The 8,794-nt window shown below is 37.1% G+C and overlaps 1 pseudogene; it reads right to left on the reverse strand.

The window, feature by feature from the left end:
- Positions 1-6,704: 6,704 nt before the first annotated feature.
- LOC136834740 (uncharacterized) lies at positions 6,705-8,165 on the reverse strand (annotated as a pseudogene).
- Between the last annotated feature and the right edge of the window lie 629 nt (positions 8,166-8,794).

Below are 8,794 nucleotides of genomic sequence, written 5' to 3' on the forward strand. Positions count from 1 at the left end.
GGGTTCGTTTCCTGTTATCGGACATCATAATTGCTTGCTATATCTCGCACTTGGATCCAAGGTTTTGCAGTGACAAGCGCATCCAAAAAAGCACGAAGTCGAGCAGTTACGGGCATTATGGCTATTACAATTACACACACATTACATTATATATATATATATATATATATATATATATATATATATATATATATATATATATATATATATATATATATATATATATATATATATGGCCAGAAAATATATATATCTCATAAAATTTATATCTATAGAAAATATTATATCTATATAAATAAATTATATATAGTATTATATATATGAAAAAATTCGGTCTCAGAAAATTTGGCTCTTGAATTTGGTCTTAGAAAATTCTCTCGACTTGAATGCTCTCAAAGTGCTCTCTCGAAATTTATCTTCACTTCCTTGGGATTTAAATTCCGCAACAGATCTTTTAGTTTCATAAAAGCTTTATCATTTATGGCCTCTGTTTGTCAGGTAATAATATAAATGGACGAGGAAAAGCGCTCCCCTGGATATTAGCATGTATAATCAAAACTGAATACTATCCATTTGGAGAAACTTTGAAAGCACTATCAATTCCCAAGTAGAAAGAACTTTGCAGATCATGAAGTCCCTTGTCTGAAGCAAATATTAAAATTCTTTTGTCATCGTCAATTCCACTGTCACTGTAAAAAAAGAGGGTGTACCATCACTCAAAACACGAAAGATCTGAGGCATTTCAAATCCAGTAAGAGTCAAAGGTAACGGAGGTGCACCAAAAGCTTTGTTCCGCCAAACCGTTATCGGCCTTGAAACCGTTGGTAAACTCAGTATTTAACTTCATGCATTTTCATCGTGTTAATGAACAGGCATCGCTAAACTCGTTCTTGTGCTAGATGATTCGCCGCTTTGAATTTCCCACTTCATTTCTGAAATGGGATTTCGAGCTTCAACTTAGGCTGATGTAATAGAATCATTATGGGCGATGATTGATTTTCTTAACATTCTCATTTTCACTATCCTGGATTTTCGTCCGCACACGAGCACTGCAAGTCTCACGCATCGCATACCCCCAACATTGTCTGGCTTTGTCGGCACTGGATTTACGAAAGTCAGATATGTAATTATCCTCATCGATAAACGTTTCCTCTCCACTTTCCGATTGAACGTACTCTGTAGCCATTCTTATGGGCACTGTAACTAAAATTAAAAGTTTTGAAGGATGGTGTCTCGTAGAAATAGTACACTGATGACGAAAACTACTAGGGATTTTTCTTTAACTGCTATTGTGATATAATTGCCAATTTTGTTTATCTGATGTTAAACATATAGTTTACTGAACAGACTTATTTTCCCTGTTAACTACATCAAATTAAGAAACATACAGCTAAATTTCGATGAGCTAAATGCTGAAAGACCGAATTTTCTGAGACCCAATTTTCTTATCTTTTCTATATGTATTTGTATGTTTGAAATAAATAAGATATACTGAATTAATCTTAAATAAAAATTTTAGGTTTTCTTTGTGCTTTAAAAATGCAATGTTATAATATATATATATATATATATATATATATATATATATATATATATATATATATATATAATATATATATATATATATATATATATATATATATATATATATATATATATATAATATATATATATATATATATATATATATATATATATATATATATATATATATATATATATATATATATATATATATATATATATATATAGTATTATATGATAAAGCCTTGACATAAATATTCAGAGTAGGTTTTGAGTCCGAATTTTCTGATACCGAGTTGTCAAGACCGAATATTCCTAGAGCCTATATATGGTATGTGTATGTGTGTGTGTGTCTGTGTCCGTGTGTATACAGAAGTTTCCTTTCACTTGTGTATTTTTACCCGCGTTTATCAAATTTCTCGGTTCTGTGCACATTCGCTGATCAAATTTCAACGTAAAAAAAATCGGTAACAAAAAACAAAACTGTTATCAAAACCTTTGATATGATTACTAAAAGCGAATTGCCAACCGTTGCTGAAATGGCAGTTGCCAATTACGGAATTTCCAGCAATGAATATCAAAGAGTTTTCTTGCATACAAAAAAAAAGCTCTACCCTCCCTAACGCAATGATCGTTTGTAGCAAATTATTATGTGAAAAAATGCAAACAATGCAAAATGTGAAAAAATATAAATTTATATATATATATATATATATATATATATATATATATATATATATATATATATATATATTTCCACATAAGTATGTAGCATGAGGTTGCAATCCTTATAATCCTGGCAATTTGATGATGTGCACACAACAAAGAAAGGCATAAAGGATTTGTTTTTATTCCAAGGCGTCGTCTCGAAGCACAGGAAAGATGATGCAATTTTTTGAGACGGTTTGCAAAAGTGAGGAAAAGAAATCTTCCTAAACGGAAGTGATTGCAGAGGAAAGCGTTAATGAACAGATGGATCTCAAAACAAAAGATGTCAGTAGGGAGCTGATGTCAGAAAGAACTGAAGTCCTGGGTTGAAGGCGTGACCCCATAGGAGGGTGGGGTGGGGGCTAGTGCTGTCAGTGCACCTCACACACGGTGCACTGTAGGTATTACTTAAGGATCTTCGCAGCTTCCCTTCGGCCATTAGCTGCAACCCCTTTCATTCCTTTTACTGTTTCTCCTTTCATAGTCTTTCTTCCATCTTACTTTGCTCCCTCTTCTAACAATTGTTTCATAGTGCAGCTACGAGGCAACCTTTTGCTCTCAATTTTCCTTTTCAACACTGAATGACCTCCTAGGTCCCAGTGCTTGGCCTTCGGCCTAAATTTTATATTCTACTTCACTATTTTGAAGATTTCCTGAATATGTGGAAGAGAACAGATAAAGACCTGAACAGAGCATAAAAGGAAGATGCAGAAGAGATTTGAGAATGTTGTGCAAGTGCTTTTGATGAAAACGATCACTGTGAAGGTTGAAGGATGCAAAGACGCCAATTACCACTAGGATCACAAGCAAAAGGATATAGATAACTAAATGGGTGGCCAGATTGTGTGAGGTAGGTGTGGATGAAGGAAAGGTTCTGAAGAGACAAGTATAAGGAATAATTACTCCTGCAGATAAGAGAAAAAATGACTGAGGCAGCAACTATTCTTAGGCAGAGCATACAGTTAATCCATGTTTGAATAAGTAAAAGAAAAAGTGACTGGTTTGCTGTACAAGTGCTTTCTTTAGAGCCTTCAGCTTTTTTAGTGCTCATTTTACATCATGAGCACTTACACAAAATTCTCAAATTTCTTCTGCCCCTTCCTTTTTTGCTTCGTTCTGGTCTGCACCTGTTCTCTTCCACACATCCAGCAAATCTTCAAAATAGTCACAACATCAACCCTGACTTCAGTTTCTTCTGACATCAGCTTCCCATTGACGTCTTTTGTTTCGAGACCCATTCGTACATCAACGTGTCCCTCTACATTCATTTTCATTTAGTAAGATTTCTCTCTCTCTCTCTCTCTCTCTCTCTCTCTCTCTCTCTCTCTCTCTCTCTCTCTCTCTCTCTCTCTCTCTCTCGCAAACCCGGTCCAAAAATTCATCATCTCTCCTGCACTCTGGTATGATGCCTTAAAATTAATAGAAAAATCACTTTTGCTTTTACTTGTAATATGCAAATCATCAAATAGATAGGATTATAAGGGTTTGCAACCTCATGCTGCACATTCATGTTGCAGAATATATATATATATATATATATATATATATATATATATATATATATATATATATATATATATATATATATATATATTATAAAGTTATAGTTTTAGTCACATATCTTCAGAAAATCCATTTTAACTTGTTCGGATTTGTTTGCCCAATAAATTGCTAAAACTACCATTGCGGTAGGAGAGGGTACAGTCACTTTTTGCATATATTTTTTTTTTTACAAGGAAAAGTCTTTAATACTCAGTGGTGGAAATTCCGTAGTTGGCAACTAACATTTCAGTAATGGTTGCCAATTCGCTTTTAGTAATAACATCAAAAGCTTTAATTTCAAATTTTTTTTTTACCAACTTTTTTTTACGTTGAAATTTGATCAGTGAATGTCCAAGGAACAGAGATATCTGATAAATACTGGGAAAAGCACAAAAATAAATGAAAACTTATAAATTCATACACATAGACACAGGCAAATATACCCAGTGGTAAAAAATACCCATCACTGGAGTCGGAGGTTGTTACTGTCGGGAGTTCGAATCTCTCAGATAACGGATCACTTATCATTTATAATTCCCGTCCGGTGTTATTTCTGAGGTAGAGCGAACTGGACATTATACGACATTTGTAGCTTATTTTTTGGATATATATATATATATATATATATATATATATATATATATATATATATGTGTGTGTGTGTGTGTGTGTGTGTGTATACTGTTTTTTATATATATATATATATATATATATATATATATATATATATATATATATATATATATATATATATATATATATATATATATATATATATATATATATGAGACCAACCTCTCGTCAGGTTGACTTGCACTGGTCCGGCTGCAGTACTGTGGGACATGCTTAAATAAGACACAAGGGTGTAAATTTAACAATGATCTGTATTATCTAAAACTTACACAAGGGCCCAAGTATCTAAGCAAACTAAAATTTACCGTAAAACCGAGAGAGAGGGCTGAGGGGGAACCCGGCGGATGCAGCGAGGGAAAGTACGTCTTTCCCTACACGCGACAAAAAACGCTCTGCCCAAAGGGACGCCTTCTTTGGGCATCTTCCTCCCACCTTGTCATTCCTCACAACCCCGATTTCTTCTCTACTGGACACGATTGGCCCTGGCACTTCTCCTTGGGCCTATCAGCCAATCGGTGCCAGGTAAGGTGACGCTAAATCCCAACGAACTTTTTGGGGTTTCTGGGGAGGAAGGTTTCCTCAGTCTGAGAGAAGATGACCGTTGACCCGTCGTAATGGCGTCCTACGACTGCATTTGGATTCCGGGGAAGTTTCACGAAGACTGAGAAGGGCTTACCACTCCCCTCCCAAGTCCTTTGCGTCCCCGCAAAGATGCGTCTACCCCTCCACACCCGATCCCGCCACGAGCCTCGTCCCTCACGATTTCTGACTTAACTAATTAAAATTACCTAACTATCTCTAAGGGGGCCAGCTGACGCGTGTACAAACCAAAATTACAAGTGAATGGAACACGTCTTACAACCAACACAAAAAAAAAAAATTGTATATTATTTTTATCTTTTACTTACTCATTCATTTATTTATGTATTTGTTTATCATTTTATTTTCTTTTTCTACGAAATCCCCCAACAAACCTTACCCTTTTCTGGAAACAGATCAATACCCAAAAATAATAAAAGTTTTAAAAGATCAAGTCCTGCACTATCTCAACATAAAAAAAAATGGTGGTCATCACATTTTTAATCACATCGCATCCCGCGAATGTACAAAGTTTTCCTGAAAGAAGTGAACACCACAAAACAATAATTTGGCAATTTAGACACAACAACATAATAAAAAGCAGTGAAATTTTTACCAAAGCAAAAGAAAAAACATAATTTCATGACAACAGTTTACCTTTAAGACAACTACACAAACAATAATAAAAAAAAAATCTTACAGAAAGTGCGACACTTAGGTTGGTATATTATTAAACACAAAATAAGGAACAACGACAACAAAAAATAAAAGCATAACAAGGAACGTTGCAACAACGAAATTAATACAACCATGATTAAAAAAAATTAGACACTGAAATATGACACACAGAAAATGATGTTGACACTCAAAATAATTGGAAAATCAAAAACATAAAACAAGAACATCATAACATTAAAACGCTTCGTATATCTCTGATTCCAAGGTAAGGACATGGGACGACAATTACAAATTTTGATCACTGACCCTTCTCATTCACTTTGCAATAGCATTCACCTTTGACACGGACTCGTGAGCACGCGCCTGCTCGGTCAGCATGGCCCCACCTGCGCACTTGCGGGTTCCACTGGCTCTTCTCCCAAATACCCAGCCAGTCCCGGGTAGGGAGGTACCGGTTGGTTGGTGTGGAATACTACTATGCATTTCTTGGCCGTGTCCAATTGATTTACGCTGATAAAATCCTACCAAAACATCGGATATGGGTCACATTTTGGAAATAGATATTTGAAGCCACAGCCTAATTGGCAAAAATATGCAATAATGTCTGTTGTGAATAATAAAGGCACTTACCAGAGTAAATCTAAGAAATTGAAAGGGTAACTTAGCTAAATTTAGACGCACCCAGAGAGAGACTATGTAGACGTCATTACTGAAGGCCCTCCCACTCATTGATACTCTACTGTAGTATGACGTAGTTACTAGACACTCCAGTCGTATAGCCACTTTATGAATGAAGACACACAAACAGCTACCATATACACTTCTTCTCTCTATCTCTCTTACAGTATCTCTCTCTCTCTCTCTCTCTCTCTCTCTTATATATATATATATATATATATATATATATATATATATATATATATATATATATATATATATATATATATATTTTTCCTTTAAGCATAACTACATTGTAGTGCAATATGATACTCATAATTCATAGTCTAAGCACTTGGGCTATAACATAAATTTTATAATCCATTAATCCAATTACTCTGCTGAACTGCATTAAGACTGAAATGTGAAATAAACTTATACAAAGATTAAAATATAAAACTATGTAAAAGCATATGTTGTTGTTTGTTTAAGATTAAGACAGAACTTGTTCGAATCTGAGTCTTGCTCATTGAGCAGACCATAAGTAAAGAAGTTTCGTTACAAATACAGAAATCAATATTTCTACATGAGTAAAGGGAAAAAAAAGAAAATAGAGAACACACAACCAAAATAATTTTTATTCATATTCATCATCGTCATCATCCAGGTATAGGTCTTCTATATCCTCGTCATCGTTGTCTAAGTTTATAATGATAAGTCCAACAGGCTCTTGAATGTTGTCCATTGACCAATACCCATCCTCAAAGGCTCGAGATCGTTTCACTGCAGACCCCCAAACACTGTCAGTGGCCAAAAGCTTGGCTTCCTCCAGTCTTGCCTGCAAGTCTGCCCGGGTGAATCGCTGTAAAGATGAACGCACAAGACGTTTCATACACGCCCATAATTGCTCAATGGCATTGAGCTCTGGGTGGGCAGGTGGCAGACGCACCACCTCGTGGCCCCACTCTCGAATTATGTTGTCCACGATGTACTGTGGTTTTGGCCTGTTCTGTTGACATATGAGCAACAGCTCAGGTCTTGTGGCACCGTCTGGGGCAGGGATTCGGCGACTCTGAAGCCAGGTAATAAGGTCTGCTTTCTTGGTGGCCGTGGTAGGACACCGACACTCGTCTAATAGCTGGCTGTGATAAGGTGCGTTGTCGAGCACCAACACTGATGGTTCAGGCAGCAATGGTAGAAGCTGCGTTGTTAACCAGCGTATGAACAGCTCGCCTGTCATTTCCCCGTGGTAATCGCCACTTGTACTCACTCTTTGCAGGATAACAAAGGAAAGAGCCTTCAATAAATCCATTTGCTGTGCCAGCTGCTACCACCACGAAGCGCTCTCCCTCGCCAGGTGGTACCTGTCGGCTATGCGTGGCACTGGTAGCAGGTTGTGTGGTGTCCACCCACTCTCTGTTGTGGCTCATTCTGGTGGTGAACCACGTCTCATCGATATATACTATCTCCCTTCCATCTTCTCGATGGCGCTTCAGAGCCCGGAGAGCCCCGATCCGTCGGCAAACCACATCAATGGACTCTTTTGCAAGATACATCTTTCGTTGAGATGTTTTATATCTGAATCCCATATCTTGCAGGAGCCGCCACACCGCTATCTCGGAGGTTGTTTCAGGGATTATGGTGGCTGTCTTCAAATCTGTCATCAGGGTTCTAACAGTAAATACTTGCTTTGCAGCAAATATCTCGTGAACAAACCGACGAATGGCACCCACTGTAAAATTATCAAAGACTTTGACGTATGAATGCTCTGCTGTCCTCCTCCTGTTATCGGCGTGTTTACTATTGTGAATGGAAAGTTTACTGGGTATTACGTCTGATGTCATACTTCACGTCACAACTAGCCTCTCTGGGTGCGTCTAAATTTAGCTAAGTTACCCTTTCAATTTCTTATATTTACTCTGGTAAGTGCCTTTATTATTCACATTAGACATTACTGCATATTTTTGCCAATTAGGCTGTGGCTTCAAATACCTATTTCCAATATGTGACCCATATCCGATGTTTTGGTAGGACTTTATCAACGAAAATCAATTGGACACGGCCCTGAAATGCATAGTAGGCTGTCCTCAAGCACCGCACGCAGGTGTGACAGGTGTTGCTCGCTCACGGCTCTGGTGCGGATGTGCTGAATGACCGCAGTGGTGTGTTTGATCTCTTTCACATGATATGGTCCCATATAGGCCGGTTCGAGCTTGTGCTTCGGCAGTTGCTGTCTCCTCAGGTAGATTCTATCCCCTACCTGGATTGGGGAATCATGTGTGCGGAAGCGTTTATCGTACCGCACCCGATACTTTTCATTGGCCCTCAACAGCAGTCGCTGGGTAGTTTGGAACACTCGTCGGGTCATGTTACAAAACCAAACCCGGTACTGTTCTACTGTATAGAGTGGGATCTGTTGGGGTCCAAGACCATCGAATCTGGTAATCGAATATCCTGCCCGAACATCAGGAAG

The sequence above is a fragment of the Macrobrachium rosenbergii genome, chromosome 54 (assembly GCF_040412425.1).
Source record: "Macrobrachium rosenbergii isolate ZJJX-2024 chromosome 54, ASM4041242v1, whole genome shotgun sequence".
NCBI lineage: Eukaryota > Metazoa > Arthropoda > Malacostraca > Decapoda > Palaemonidae > Macrobrachium > Macrobrachium rosenbergii.